Consider the following 17,131-nt stretch of genomic DNA (forward strand, 5'->3'; position numbering starts at 1 on the left):
GTGGTATGAGCGCATTGATACATACTTGTAGAAAATGGGCTTTGTGAAGAGTGAAGCAGATGCTAACCTCTACTACTTGATGGTTAGGGGTGAGATTCTCATTCTTGTTCTTTATGTGGACGATCTATTTCTTACAGGTTCACTAGGGCTCATAGTGGATTGCAAGAGGAACCTTGCAGAAGAGTTCGAGATGAAGGATTTAGGACTTATGCACTACTTTCTAGGCATGGAAGTGTAGCAGACAGATGAAGAGATTTTCCTTGGTCAAGGGAAATATTGCATTGAAATCTTGAAGAAATTCGGGATGGAGGATTGCAAAGCCATGTCTACAGCCATGATCACGAATTGGAGGAAGGTAGATACATCTAAGGAGAAAGATGTAGATCCCACTTTATATAGACAGTTGATTGGTTCGCTTATGTATTTGGTCAACACTAGACCAGATATAGCATTTTCAGTTAACTCTCTTAGTCAGTTCATGGTTGAACCAAAGAGAATGCATTAGATAGCAGCTAAGCATGTGCTACGTTAATTGCGTGGTACAGTCGAGTATGGGATCAGATATGTTCGAGGTGAAGGTATCAGGTTGATAGGCTATACTGATGCAGATTGGGAAGGAAGTACAATAGACAAAAGGAGCACTTCAAGGTGTTGTCTCAGCTTGGGATCAGGAGTTGTATCTTGGTTCAGCAGGAAGCAGAAGTTTGTGGCTCTAAGTTCAGCAAAAGAAGAATACATAGCAGCTAGCATGGCAACATGTGAAGCTATATGGCTTTGGAAGTTGTTAGTAGCCTTGTTTGGTCAGAAAGTTGAGACTACTGTGATACATTGTGACAATCAGAGTTGCATCAAGTTGTCTGAGAATCCAGTGTTTCATGATAGGTCTAAATATATAGATATCAGATATCACTTCATCAGAGATTGTGTACAAAGGGGAGTTGTTTGACTACAATACATACCTACAGATGAGCAGGTAGTAGACATTCTGACGAAGGCTTTAGGAAAGGCCAAATTTATCTTCTTCAAAGATAAGATGGGTGTCATGTAGAACAACTTCCTCGCTAAGAGGGAGTGTTAATTATTGTTAGTTGGACAGTTGTTATTTCTGACCTGGAAATAGCAGTAGTATTTATGGGTAGCTTGGACAACTGTTCATCCTTATCTATGAATAGCTGTTGTATTTATGGGTGGTTTGGACAGCTGTTTGTCCACTTGCCAAGAATTAGTAAATGGTTATTATTTACTAATTTTAGAGATTCCCTTTTGGACACCTTGCAACCAATTCTATTATTGGCTGTCGAGTTGTCTTAATCTCAGTCGTTGGTTTGATTTAATCTCGGTCGTTGGTTTACCAATAGGAGTAGTATAAAAAGGAGTCATTGGGTCATTTGGATAAGAAGATTTGGAAAAACGTTTGCAGTTTTAGCAAACAATCTTGCAGTGTTAGCAAGGGCGCAGTGTTAGCGTGGAGATAGCAGTGGGGAATATCAGCAGGAGAAATTAGGAGGTTGTCGGAGTTCTGCGAGTGAGAGGCAAGGAATTTTGTATCTCTTGATTTGCTGAAGTTTAATATAATTCTTCATCTGTAGAACTGATTTTCTCTTAGGGGTTTTTCCAGGGACAATTTGTCCGAAAATATTGTGTTCATTGTGTTGTGCATTTCTTTCCGTATTTTATAAGTGAAGTTGCAGTTGTGTTATTTTTTGATATTAGGTGGAAATTTATTTTTAACAGTTTAATAATCATTTATGATAGGAGATAAATAATCAGTGACTGCAATAGTTTGATTTTTCACAAGCTTGACCCGAAATATAGTGTGTTCTAATTCTGAGTCCATAAAACCTTGACCCGAAATAAATTTTTGCTCTCTGTCTTGCGCTAAAGAAATTTGTGGAAGATTAGAATGCTACTTTTCTTTCAATTGTTAACATTTTTGATTGATTGCTAGGTGGCTGTGGAGAGGATGAGGAATCCATGATTGACAATTAATACAGATCAGAGTTGCGATAATTTTGGGTACGAGCCGCCGAACAGATTAAAGTAGGGCAATTTTCTTAGTATCGGAGAATCCGCGTAATGATGTGCATGATTATAATACATTTGGATATTTGATCGAATAGTACGATGTGGAATATTATCCATTGGAACTCATGAGAGGAAATACAATCTATTAGACTGTTAGCAAGCATCGTGTCTTCTGAGTAAACTACTGATTTGTAGGATATTATATATGTGAATTGTGCTCTAGAGAGAACATGTTAAATTTCCCATTTCCAGCTCACTCCAAATTCTAATTGGGAATATTAAAATAAGGTCCTAATTGGGGATACTACATGCAATTTGAAGAGGGTGTATGTTGTTAATTATTGTTACAGTCTTGCAGTGTTAGCAAGGGCGCAGTGTTAGCGCAGGGATGAAGAAGCTTTGGTGAAGCTGTTTGCAGTGTTAGCAAACAGTCTTGCAGTGTTAGCAAGGGCACAGTGTGAAGCTTTGGTGAAGCTGTTTGCAGTGTTAGCAAACAGTCTTGCAGTGTTAGCAAGGGCACAGTGAAAAGCTTTGGAGAAGGAGTTTGCAGTGTTAGCAAACAGTCTTGCAGTGTTAGCAAGGGCGCAGTGTTAGCGCAGGGATAGCAGTGAGAAATATCAGCGGGAGAAATTAGGAGGTTGTCGGAGTTCTGCCAGTGTGAGGCAAGGAATTTTGTATCTCTTGATTTGCTGAAGTTTAATATAATTTCTCATCTGTAGAACTGGTTTTCCCTTAGGGGTTTTTCCAGGGACAATTTGTCCGAAAATATTGTGTTCATTGTGTTGCGCATTTCTTTCCGTATTTTAAGTGAAGTTGCAGTTGTGTTATTTTTCGATATTAGCTGAGAATTTGTTTTCAGCAGTTTAATAATCATTTGTGATAGGAGATTAATAATCAGTGACTGCAATAGTTTGATTTTTCACATGGTATCAGAGAATTGTTAAGGGTAGAAGAGTTTTGCCCTAGGAAAGAAATGTTCGAGGTGAAGGTATCAGGTTGATAGGCTATACTGACGCAGATTAGGCAGGAAGTACAACAGACAAAAGGAGCACTTCAGGGTGTTGTTTCAGCTTGGGATCAAGAGTTGTATCTTGGTTTAGCAGGAAGCAGAAGTTTGTGGCTCTAAGTTCAGCAGAAGTAGAATACATAGCAGCTAGCATGGCGACATGTGAAGCTATATGGCTTCAGAAGTTGTTAGTAGCCTTTTTTGGTCAGAAGGTTGAGACTACTGTGATACATTGTGACAATCAGAGTTGCATCAAGTTGTCTGAGAATCCAGTGTTTCATGATAGGTCTAAACATATAGATATCAGATATTACTTCATCAGAGATGGTGTACAAAGGGGAGTTGTTCGACTACAATATATACCTACAGATGAGCAGGTAGCAGACATTCTGACGAAGGCTTTGGGAAAGGCCAAATTTATCTTCTTCAGAGATAAGATGGGTGTCATGCAGAACAGCTTCCTCGCTAAGAGGGAGTGTTAATTATTGTTAGTTGGACAGCTGTTATTTCTGACCCGGAAATAGCAACACTATTTATGGGTAGCTTGGACAGCTGTTCGTCCTTATCTATGAATAGCGGTTGTATTTATGGGTGGTTTGGACAGCTGTTTGTCCACTTGCCAAAAATTAGTAAATGGTTATTATTTACTAATTTTAGAGATTCTCTTTTGGACACCTTGCAACCAATTCTATTATTGGCTGTTGAGTTGTCTTAATCTTAGCCGTTGGTTTGATTTAATCTCGGTCGTTGGTTTACCAACAAGAGTAGTATAAAAAGGGGTCTAGGGGGCATTTGGAGAAAAAGGGAGAAGCTTTGGTGAAGCTGTTTGCAGTGTTAGCAAACAGCCTTGCAGTGTTAGCAAGGGCACAGGAAGAAGCTTTTGTGAAGTAGTTTGCAGTGTTAGCAAACACTCTTGCAGTGTTAGCAAGGGCACAGTAAGAAGCTTTGGTAGAAACGTTTGCAGTGTTAGCAAACAGTCTTGCAGTGTTAGCAAGGGCGCAGTGTTAGCGCAGGGATGAAGAAGCTTTGGTGAAGCTGTTTGCAGTGTTAGCAAACAGTCTTGCAGTGTTAGCAAGGGCACAGTGTGAAGCTTTGGTGAAGCTGTTTGCAGTGTTAGCAAACAGTCTTGCAGTGTTAGCAAGGGCACAGTGAAAAGCTTTGGAGAAGGAGTTTGCAGTGTTAGCAAACAGTCTTGCAGTGTTAGCAAGGGCGCAGTGTTAGCGCAGGGATAGCAGTGAGAAATATCAGCGGGAGAAATTAGGAGGTTGTCGGAGTTCTGCCAGTGTGAGGCAAGGAATTTTGTATCTCTTGATTTGCTGAAGTTTAATATAATTTCTCATCTGTAGAACTGGTTTTCCCTTAGGGGTTTTTCCAGGGACAATTTGTCCGAAAATATTGTGTTCATTGTGTTGCGCATTTCTTTCCGTATTTTAAGTGAAGTTGCAGTTGTGTTATTTTTCGATATTAGCTGAGAATTTGTTTTCAGCAGTTTAATAATCATTTGTGATAGGAGATTAATAATCAGTGACTGCAATAGTTTGATTTTTCACATATGTCAGATACTTCTGGAATCTTTGGAATTCAGATGGAATATTGCCACTGAAAAGATTATTGCTTAAACTTAAATAGGTCAAGTTTGTTAGATTGGCAATCTGCTGTGGTATGCTTACACTTATCATGTTGCTTGACAAATCCAAGTAATTGAGATTGGAAGATAGTTGGCCTATGGATGGGGGTAATATACCAGTGAGATGATTTTCCAACACTTTTAATTCTTGCAAGTGGGAGCAATTTGTGAGAGAATTTAGGAAGGCCAATTCGTTACTGCTACCACTAACAAGTTGATTTGTACGTAGGTTAAGCAAGGTAAGGAGGGTTAACTTACCCAGCTTGATTGGCACCATTCCACTGAGCTGGTTTTTAGATAAACTAAGTACTTTGAGGTTGGAACAATTTCCAAGGGAGTTTGGTATATGACCGCTAAGCTGATTTCCCCATAAAGAGAGGTATTGCAAATTGTATAGCTTGGTACCAAAGTCCCACGGAATATGTCCACTGAGCTGGTTTACATATAGGCTTAATTTAGTCAGCCTTGAAAGATTTGTTAAAGAGCTAGGAAGGGTTCCCGTTAAGTTATTTTCATTAAGGGCAAGTCTCTGTAGGTGAGTGAGCAGGCCCAATTCAGGGGGAATGGGACCTTGGAGATCATTTTTTGACAAATGTAAACTGGTCAAGGCAGACAGGTTTCCGAAAGATGTGGGAATGGGGCCTGATAACTTATTTACCCAGAGGTGAAGATCCTGTAGGTGACCGAGCATGCCCAACTCAAGGGGATGGGACCTTGGAGATAGTTTTCTGACAATTCTAAATCGGTTAAGGCAGACAGGTTTCCTAAAGATGTCGGAATGGGGCCTGATAAGTTATTTCCCCAGAGGTAAAGAACCTGTAGTTGAGCGAGCATGCCCAAGTCAGGGAGAATGGGACCTTGGAGATAGTTTTCTGACAATTCTAAATCGGTTAAGGCAGATAGGTTTCCTAAAGATGTCGGAATGGGGTCTGATAAGTTATTTTCCCAGAGGTAAAGAACTTGTAGTTGAGCAGGCATGCCCAACTCAGGGGGAATAGGACCTTGGAGATAGTTTTCTGACAATTCTAAATCGGTTAAGGCAGACAGGTTTCCTAAAGATGTTGGCATGGGGCCTGATAAGTTATTTCCCCAGAAGTAAAGAACCTGTAGTTGAGCGAGCATGCCCAACTCAGGGGGAATGGGACCTGAAAGCTGATTCCCGCCAAGGGCGAGCCTCTGTAGTTGAGGCAGGGCTCCCAATTCGGAAGGAATGGTGCCTGAGAGATCATTTCGTCCCAAATGTAATTCAACTAAAGAGGACAGATTTTTGAAAGAAGGGATAATGGCACCTGTGATATTGTTTGCTCCCAAATGAAGGAACTTCAAACTTGAAAGGAGACTCAGCTCAGCCGGAATGCTGTCATGTAGTTGGTTAGAGGAGAGATCCAGGTCATACAAACTGCGACAAGCATAAAGAGAGGCGGGAATTGTTCCTTGTAACTGATTGTCCCACAGCCAGAGAACCCGCAGATGGGGAAGTTGGCCGAGTTGAGGAGGAATGATACCGGTGAGGGCATTTTGTGAGAGGTCGAGGGATTGAAGAGAGGTGAGATTCCCCACTAGAGGAGAGATGGTACCATCTAAATTCATATTTGATAAGTTGAGGGCGAGGACTGAGTGGAAAGAGGGATCGCAGGTAACGGCAGACCAATTACAGAGCGGGTGCGGGGGGGTCCAATCAGGTAGTAAAGAGGCGTTGTTGGTTGAAATTATTGCCGCTTTGAATTGCAAGAGCAATTGTTGCTGTTGAGAGATGTTCAGAGCGGAGACTGAAAAGATGCAGAGCATGATAAAAGGGTACAACAGAAGAGCAGCCATGATAGACTAGGCCAGGGCAGGGGGAAGCAATGTGGGAAGCAACGAGTAGGAGATGGGGTCTTAATAAGTTAAGCCACTGCATTTTAATCCTTCGAGACTCGATGGTAAATTAGCTGGCGTAGATAGGTGCATAATGACGAAACAATGACACCATGAAAATTAGACAGGCCGGGTCAATAAGTATTACAGGCCACGAAAATTCACAAATGGATTGAAGTCATGCAAAGCAAATACATGGGAGCCGTCTATCCAGACGCAAAAAGCCACATGGATGGCCAGTTCGTACAGCAAAACTAACGTACCCATACATAAAATCATCGCTGTCAGTGCGGATGGAGTGTGATCGTTTGTCAAATTTTATAAATACAAATGAAGACCAAATGTTTGTCAGAGTTTGTCAGCAGTTGTAAAATTTAAAATGTTTGCTTGCTTTTTAAATTTGATTCGTAGTTGAAATAACAATTTTTTCCAAAATTATTCGTGCTGCGGTCAAACAACTTTTCGAAATTCATTTTTGTTAATTTCATATACCTTTTTTTTTAACATATTACTTTATTACTTTAGTTTTGGATTTTTATAATGTTTTGTGATATAATTTTTTCTTAAACTTCTCACACACACATATATATATAATTGAGACTAAAGTGAAAAAGAAAAAATAATTCATGTGAATAATATTCAAAACTAAAATAATTTTAAACTAAGTTAGACATTATAAAATTGTTGGGTCAAGGGTTTGACATATGGCTATGGAAAATATTAATATTAGGGTTAGGATTAAGGTAATATATGATTTAAGATTATGGTTTAGATTTTTCATAGGGTTAAATATTTTAAACCATGTTTAGGTTGCATTATGACAAATATTAGGGCTTAAGGTTATGATGAGGATAATGTTTGGGTTTAGGGGTTTCATCATTGTTCTAGTGTTACGATTAGGGTTAGGAACGAGATTACTCTTAAGGTTTATTATAATGGCTAAAATTTTAGTCGAGATTAATACATATTTTATATATAATATTATACTATTTAATTTATATTATATGTCTATTTTTTATTATAATATATATAATAATATAAAAATGATAAGTAATAAATATATAATTATATATCTCTATATACAACTAATATAATATAATATAATAATTAGATATATTTAGCTCTCTCTCCACGGGGGAAGGGGGGATGTGAAAAGAGTAAGAGAGGGAGATGGGGGAGATAAATGAGGGAGATATGCAAGGAGGGAGGGGGCAGAGGGGTGGGGAGGGAGAGAGAGAGAGAGAGAGGGAGAGAGGGAGGGAGGGAGAGAGAGAGAGAGAGAGTGTGTTAATGGTTTATAATTGTATTGGTTTAAGGTTTATGATTTCAGGAAGGAGAGAAGGATAGGAAGGGGAGAGGGGGAGGTGGGAGAGGAGACAGGGGGAGAGAGGTGGCAGAGAGGGGGAGAAGAGATATAGGGAGAGGAGGGAAACATGAAGAGAGGGATAAAGGGAAAAATTATTTAGATTTTAGAACTTATGGTTATAGGGTTTAGAGCTTATGGTTATAGGTTTTTGGGTTTTGAGATTAGGATTTGAGGTGTGTGTGTAGGTTTTTAATTTATTTTTATTTTGTTTCAAGGCTATCATACAATTTAGTTTATTTTTAGGGTTATTTCTATTTATATTTTAATTAGGTGTGTGTGTGTGTGTATATATATATATATATATATATATATATATATATATGGGTAAGTGCACCAAGTTGTGGTGCAAAAAAGGGGGTATAAGTGGACACCTTTTTCCTAAAATTTGCAATTTCTGAACTTCAACAAGAATTTGAAAATAGTTACGCTCAAAATTTTAAGCTATGACAAAAAAAAAAAGTCGTAGTCCTTTGAATCTAGTTTCTAAACTACTAATTTTTTTTCAAAATGATTTAGTTTTAGGTCCTCAAAAAAGGGGGCCACAAAAAGTGGTACTGTTTATTCCAAAAAAACATAACACAGTACAAAGTGTAGCACCCCTAAAATTTTAACTTGTTTTTTGAAATTCTTTAATTGCTCTGGTCAAAAGTTACTTAACACTATGTAGTTTATCCCAAATTTTTTGGGTAATTTTATAATGTGTATTTTTTTTAAATGAATTTTTTAACTAGACACATCCTAAAAATGTGAAATATCTATGAGCTCCCCCTAGAAATAATTGAAAACTAATCTAAAATCAAAACTTTTTTCTTTCAAAGTGTGTAGAATGGAGTCTAGTTTCTAAAAAGCTAAGTTGTTGCAAAATTCAATGAACAAGCTAAAATCTAGAGCCCAATTAGTACATGGTGGTTTTTGACAAAAAATGAACATACATTTAAAAGAAATTATAGATGAAAGGCTTGAAATAGTTCAAATTAAAAATAAATTATATGGTTAGATAGCTAACATAGAGACCTACAATGTCATGTAACCCGATCTTATTGATACTCAATGATTTGAACACAACTAAGTTCAAATCATGCACAAACTCCATCTAGCATAATACCCCTGACTCTTGTTAGCAATACTAAGAGAGTGATTTTGCACTCTGTTAAGCGAGAGATTGCTGTGGTGACGAAGTAGCCTCACCATACGGTGGCATGTCACTGTATGGTGACAGTAATTTTAATTTTTAATTTTAAACGTATGGTGACTATTATTTGTGCAAAGTGTATGACATTTAATGCATACAGTGACATAATATTATTTTATATCGTGGTGCCAGATAGTATGGTGGTGACGGACAGTACATGGTGCCAAATAGTAAGGTGATGATGGTGTCGGATAATATGGTGGTGTCGGATAGTATGGTGGAGTCATGTTGTGTACGACGAAGCAGTCCATGTTCATCGAAGGCATCCGTGTGTGACAGATGGTTGGCAGACTAGTTTCCTACAAATTTATAGGGTGTTTTAATGGATGCAAGAATTCGTTTAAATGTATGTTGATGAAATAGGGGTTGATTGTAAAAGGTTTTCTGAGCTTGTAAAAATCTAGAGTGTTGTATGTAAATTTCATTTACTGCAATACAAAAGTTTTCTTGGGGTTTTGGGGTGGTGGGTTTTTCCCAAAAGGGTTTCCCACATTAAATCTGAGTTTTCTCTATGTCTTGTGTCTGATATGTTTTTTACCATTTATTAACTTGCACATCTCTATAATTTTGTTTATGCTTATTTCCTTGTCATTTGGCATTCAGAAAGCATTTCTACACCATTGCTTTCCTAACAAAGTTCATATTTGATAAGTTGAGGGTGACGATCGAGTGAAAGAAGGGATCACAGGTAATGGCAGACCAATTACAAAGTGGGTGTAGGGGGGTCCAATCAGGTAGTGAAGAGGTGTTGTTGGTGGAAATTATAATAGCTTTAAATTGTAAGAGCAATTGTTGTTGTTGAGAGATATTCAAAGTAGATGTTGGAAAGACAGGCACCAACTATGGGCCTGCCAACAAATTTGCATTCCATCCCATGTCATCCATAGACATGTATAAATGTGTTGTACAACTTAATGTCTCACGCTTCAAAACAATAAAAAGCATTTTGTCACCCTTCACTTTTAGATTATTAATATTTAAAGTCAAGGATAATTTTATTTGGTTATGAATTATTTGTTTAATATTAAGTGTTTTTTAATTGAATTTATTAGTATAAAATATTTTTAAATAGTAAATTTTTGTTTAAATCAAATATTTATTTAACTAGTATATAATATTAGAAAATAATTATTATTTTTAATAGAATTTATTAATACGCTATTTTAAGTTTTTTTAATTAAATTTATTAGTGTAATTTTTTTAAATCAAATATTTTTTAGTATATAATATTAGAAAATAACTATTATTTTTAATAGAATTTATTAATACACTATTAAAAATTATGGTTTTTTTTAATAAATTAAAATTTGAATTTATTTATACACATAAAAAAACTTTAATAATTTTTAATTAGTAGATAATACTAATATATATATTTCATAAATGTATACTAGACAAAAAGAAAATACAAATATGAACTTGGATAAATGTGTGCATGCAACTAGACTAACCCATATGAAAAATACTAATTTAGAATTATTTTACTTGTGAAATTTTTGTTATGTAAAAGGAATATTAATTCACAATAATTGGTAAAATAAAACTCTTAGAAAACTATTAATTCAAAAATATTGTTATATTGTTATATGAAGTGAATGCAATTTTTATTTTTTATTTTTTTAATTATATAGTGACTATTGTATACTATATTATTTATCTTTATTTTTAACTAATATTTATATTTAGTTTTTACACACACACACATATAATGACATAAGAATTCACCATTATAATATAAATATAAACTAATTTATATTATTTAAAAAATAAAGAATATGCATTTCCATAACTTAATATCCAATTCCAATTATACATTGATTAGCAATTTAATTAAGATTATAGTCGTATAAACAATTTAATTATTATTTTAGATATTTTATACTAATAAATCTAATTAAAAAATAAAACTTACAATTAAACAAATAATTTATAACTAAATAAAATTATATTTCACTATAAATATTTAAATTTAAAAATACTAACATGTAATTTTTAATTTTACTTTGTCAAATATCTTTGAAAGAATATTATATATATATATATATATATATATATATATATATATATATGATGCGTCATATGGAGATGAAAAAAAAAGAAGGCAAGGTGGTTTTATAATCCACAACACTGCCATTTTTTCGAGAGGCACTTGGCGCTACAAACGAGGCACACATAGCCTACCCCCTAGTGGGATTTGAACTTGTGACCTCTCTTTCAAGAGTACAAGTTCTCAACCACTAGGCCAACTCAGGATGATATAATGCTTTTGATTGTTTTTAAAAAATATGAAGCGTCATACGGCATAATGAACAACGAATTTATACATGCCTATGGATGACACGGGATGGGATGTAAATTTGCTAACAGGCACCGGCTGAAAGACGCAGAGCATGATGAACAGAAGAGTAGCCATGATAGATCTACTAGGTCAGGGCAGGGGGACGCACGGTGGGAATCAATTAATAGGAGGCAGGGTCTAAATAAGTTAAGCCATTGCATTTTAATCCTTTCAGACTTGGTGGTAAAGGAGTGGACGTCCTCAAAACCTATTAATATGTGGCCTGTAATATATTATTAGTGTAGTATTTAATACGATGTTTAAAAACAAAATAAAATTATATGTTTGGTCAGGGCACAATTTGATAGTGTAGAAAGTCAGAGAATACAGTATTTAGATTACTTAGATTACTAAGAAGAAAAAACTTATTCATAAAGTATGCTTAGATTAATAAGATAAATTGAGCTTTAACGGGAGACGAGAAAAATATTGACGAGTGAAGGGTTTAAAGTCATCAAACTGATCGAAGTCTCCAGTAATGAGAAATTCTATAACAAGACCATGTAAACTGGCTAAACAAGTGTTTAAATTTTACATGCCACTTATATTAGAAGTCTATTCGACTGGCAAGATATGTCCAGAGTCAATAGAATCTTGACCCAAGCAAACGTCTACTCTGGTCACGGCATTGAACGTTCTCGTACGCAAAAGAAATCTGTGCAAAATTAGCTGGCGCAGATAGGTGCATAATGACGAAACAATGACACCATGAAAGATTAGACAGACAGGGTCAATAAGTATTACAGGCCACAGCAATAACTTGAGTATTACAACGCAAATTGTTTAAAGTCACGCAAAGCAATTATCAAAGGCAGCCGTCACGGAAAGCGACATGGATGGCTATTTCGTTAATTTCATACACATTTATTTTTAACAGATTACTTTAGTTTTAGATTTTTTTAATTTTTTGTGATATAATTTTTTTCTAAATTTCACATTCTTATAATTTATATTTAAACTAGCATACTTCATTTTAGTAATTTTTTTTATAAATTAAGTCAAGAGATATCTGATTTTAATATATTTAAAGTTCACAAATATAAATAGTTCATCTAATTATGTATTACGAAAGTTAGAAGGTTGCAAATAAATATAAAATAAGACTATTAAAAAATTTCAATTTCACAAATGTATATCTATAATATACATCAAATCCAATATTTTTGAATGATATAAAAGATCCATTACTCAAAATTTGGATGTGCTAACTTGCACATATTAAAATAATGAAGGATCCATTATTTTAATATTTTATTATATTATTTGGATACACCATATTTTAATACAATATTTTATTAGAAAAACAAACAAATAAATAAAAATAAAACAATAAAATAATTTAAAACAATATTTGAATAGTTGTGGTATATGTAGATATCTATATAACAGTAAGAGGAAGACGGCAACAGCTACCCAGCCAGTTATTTCGACTGGCTGGGTATGCCGTCCGTCTTCCTTCCGTCTACCACTTCTGCCTCCATATGATGGGTGCCTGACAATACTCTGTGCGGGCCCTGACAGTACCTTTTCACCTCCTCTTTTCTTCAATAAATAGTTTGTGGCAGCATTAAGCAGATGTACAGATGTCTTTATTCATGTGAGGTTCCATTATCTATATTGTTTTTTACCTTTTTCTTAATTGCAATGAGCAGATTACGCAGACGGTATTTTATTTCTAGATAGAAGATTATAATATTATTTTTGTGAAAATTTAGATGATATCTTTCTATAAGTACAATTCATTATTAGATATCCCTCATAAGATGAATATATTAATTATTATTATTTTTTCAATTGTAGTTCTTATATTAATTGTGGATGAAATCAAAATGTTACTAGTATAATTAGTAATCTAGAATGTAATATTTGTCTATGAATCTATATCAAGAAAGTTTATATCAAATTAGAGAATTTCTTTAATTTATGTTTTCATTTTAGAACATTTATCACAATGTTTGTAAATTTATTATATAAGAAATTAGAAATACATATCAAATTTTCTAAATGTATCCCTGAAACAAAGTGAAACTTAATCCTAAACATAATCCAAGTTATAAATTATTCACTCAAACATTGACACAAATTGAAATTTGGTGTCCAACCATAACCCTAACCTTAATTGTATCCCCACCCTAAACGTAAATAATAATCAAAACTAAAATAAATTTTGTTGTTAATGCTAAACATAATTTACCACTCAACCCAAATCTATTATATCAATTAATGAATTAAAACTATTTTTTTAACTCCTATATAATTCTAAATTTACATGTAATAAAATCCCATCATTAAATAGTTAAACTAAATGAAATTGAATGGGATATATTGAACTAAATTTAATATGACCCCTAGTAAACATGATTCAAAACAAAATCAAGCATTGAACCTAAACTCAGTTGAATTAATCCCTAATACTTACATATACTCCAACCCTAACTCTTATTGTGTACATATTCGTAAACCTATGACTAAGATAAATTAAACACTAACCCTAAAATTTATTAATTTATTGAACTTTGATGCTAAATATGAAGTTGAACTCAAGATTTAGTCCTAATTGTAAGGCTAATTTGATAGTGCATGAACTAAAATTGTTACAAAACTCTTATACAAAATTAAAGCCTAACCCTAATTTTCAAACATATTCAACAAAAATTGTTACAATAAATGAATTTAATGTCTAATCAACTATACTTTTAAGAATAGATCAATTGGAATTGTCACCTTGGCAATCAAATATGTTGAATTATAACTCTATATAAAATTGAGTATTAAAGAAAATTGAGCCCTATCCCCAATTCTAAACCAAATCTTCCCTAAATATAACCCTAAATCAAAGTGAAACTCAATCCTAAACACATTCCAAATTAAACATTAAAGCTTAAATAAATGATTCACTCAAACATTTACACAAATTGAAATTTGATATTGTAAAAGCATATATAAATTTTAAATTAAAATCAATGTATATAATATATTTTTAAAATTATCAACTTATATATTTGTACTTATTATTATAAATTAAAACTCTAAAACCAAAAAAAAAAATGTTCAAATATTGTTTAAAAAAAATCAATTATTAAAAAGAATGAAGTTGTAATTATTGATATTTTTAAGAAAGAAAGAGGTAATCACAAATAGTAGTTCATATATTTACCAAAAAATAGTTACAAATATGAGTTAACTAAATTATATTTTTTAAACTTTCATTTATTAACTGTGTTCAATTTTGATTATGCTGACATTGATTTGTATGATTATAAATTAAATATATTATTATTTAAATGTTAAGATATTCAAACAACTTTGACATAATATTATTGATTTTTTTTGTTGATGTGTATTTTGACACAATAAGTTGTATAATAGACAATTTTTATATTAAAGAAAAATTTGGTGATAAATTTGACATAATAATATCCCTATAGAATACATAACTAACTCATGTTGATTTTTTCAAATTATAACATTTCTAATCTTTTGTATCAAATAAAATAAAAGTTTCTTTAAAATTTTCAATATTTTGCACTAATGTCTAATTTAATTATAAAATAGATAATAAGAATAATTTTTAATATTTTGCACTTCTACCCTTTTTCCCCTATAATAAACACATCCACTTAGATACGATCCAAATTTGTGGCCCACGTAAAAATAATAAAGAACTCACCATAAACATTATCCACACTATAATATGTATCTTCCAAGTATGATTATATATATATATATATATATATATATATATATATATATATATATATATATATATATATATATATATATAGTATCCACAGAAACATTAATGCCTTAATTACAATAAATTACAAACTTAAAATAAAATAACACTTGAAAACTCTATTTAATTATAATTATACTAAAATCAAAATTAAAAAGAAATATCTATATACTCTAACCTTAACTTCAGCTCCCAGCATTCGGCGCACCTTCATAAAAATACAAGCATCCTTAACGATATCATAAAAGTTCAAAACCAAATAAACATTCTCCAAATCATCATTTTGACCTAATCCAAATTCCAATTAAAAAAATATAATCCCCCAAAACCTAACATACTGTTAGGGCCTGCACGAAGTATTGTCAGACATCATACGGAGGTAGAAGCAATAGACAGAAGGAAGACGGACAACATACCCAGCCAGTCGAAATAACTGGCTGGGTAGCGGCAACAGCTACCCAGCCAGTTATTTCGACTGGCTGGATACGCATTCCATTTATCTCCATTCATCTTCTTCCATCTCTCCCGTACCGTCAACCATCTCTTACACTCCTGCTTCGTACCTACCTGTAGTCTGCTCCATCATGCCTAGTCCTATGTCTAGATTTGAGGCATTTGACATATGTGCAGATTTGTAGCTGTCAACATTTATATAATTTGATTTCATAATAAGTAACAAAAAAATAACTTTTTCAAATAATTTTAAAAATTCATTCTATATATTTTAGAATACAAAAATAATAGTATATTTTAAATTAAATTAATATTTTAAATATTTTACAAATTTAATAAAATTATATGAATTTAAAATAAATGCATTAAATTCTTTAAGTATGTCTGATTTTTAAAAAAATATTTTCTCATTTGATTTGAAATTTAAATTAGGTACTATTCTATGAAGTTCTACATGTGACATTTTCATTTTTCTCTTTTAAAATTTGAAGTTCTTAAAATTACTTTTTTGTTAATGAATTCAAACATAATATGTAAATTTAAGTTCATAGTTCAATTTACATAATTATCAATTTCTATTATTTATTTATTTATCCTCTTATTTCTCATTGCATAAATCAAGGCATTTATCCAATAAATATTAATCCGTAGGGAAATATGATAACTCTTTTATTGTGCTTGTTTTTCCCTAAATGTATCCCTAAACCAAAGTGAAACTCAATCCTAAACACAATCCAAGTTAAACATTAAACCTTATATAAATTGTTCTCTCAAACATTGACACAAATTGAAATTTGGTGTCCAACCATAACACTAGCCTTAATTGTATCCCCACCCTAAACGTAAGTAATAATCAAAACTAAAATAAATTTTGCTGTTGATGCTAAACATAATTTACCACTCAACCCAAATTTATTGTATCAATTAATGAATTAAAACTATTGTTTTAACTCCTATATAACTCTAAATTTACATGTAAAAAAATCCCCACCATTAAACTAAATGAAATTGAATGGGATATATTGAACTAAATTTAATATGACCCCTAGTAAACATGATTCAAAACCAAATCAAGCATTGAACCTAAACTCAGTTGAATTAATCCCTAATACTTATATATACTCCAACCCTAACTCTTACTGTGTACATATTCGTAAACCTATGACTAAGATAAATTAAACACTAACCATAAAATTTATTAATTTATTGAACTTTGATGCTAAATATGAGGTTGAACTCAAGATTTAGTCCTAATTGTAAGGCTAATTTGATAGTGCATGAACTAAAATTGTTACAAAACTCTTATACAAAATCAAATCCTAACCCTAATTTTCAAACATATTCAACAAAAATTGTTAAAATAAATGAATTTAATGTCTAATCAACTATACTTTTAAGAATAGATCAATTGGAATTGTCACCTTGGCAATCAAATATGCTGAATTATAACTCTATATGTAATTGAGTATTAAAGAAAATTGAGCCATATCCCCAATTCTAAACCAAGCCTTCCCTAAATATAACCCTAAAT

The 17,131-nt window shown here is 32.8% G+C and overlaps 1 pseudogene; it reads right to left on the bottom strand.

The window, feature by feature from the left end:
* The window catches only part of LOC149569258 (uncharacterized), a 272,149-nt pseudogene extending 265,673 nt beyond the window's left edge, over positions 1 to 6,476 (bottom strand).
* Between the last annotated feature and the right edge of the window lie 10,655 nt (positions 6,477 to 17,131).

This window comes from Cupressus sempervirens, chromosome 3 (assembly GCF_028749045.1).
Source record: "Cupressus sempervirens isolate cs-2001-9-10 chromosome 3, ASM2874904v1, whole genome shotgun sequence".
NCBI lineage: Eukaryota > Viridiplantae > Streptophyta > Pinopsida > Cupressales > Cupressaceae > Cupressus > Cupressus sempervirens.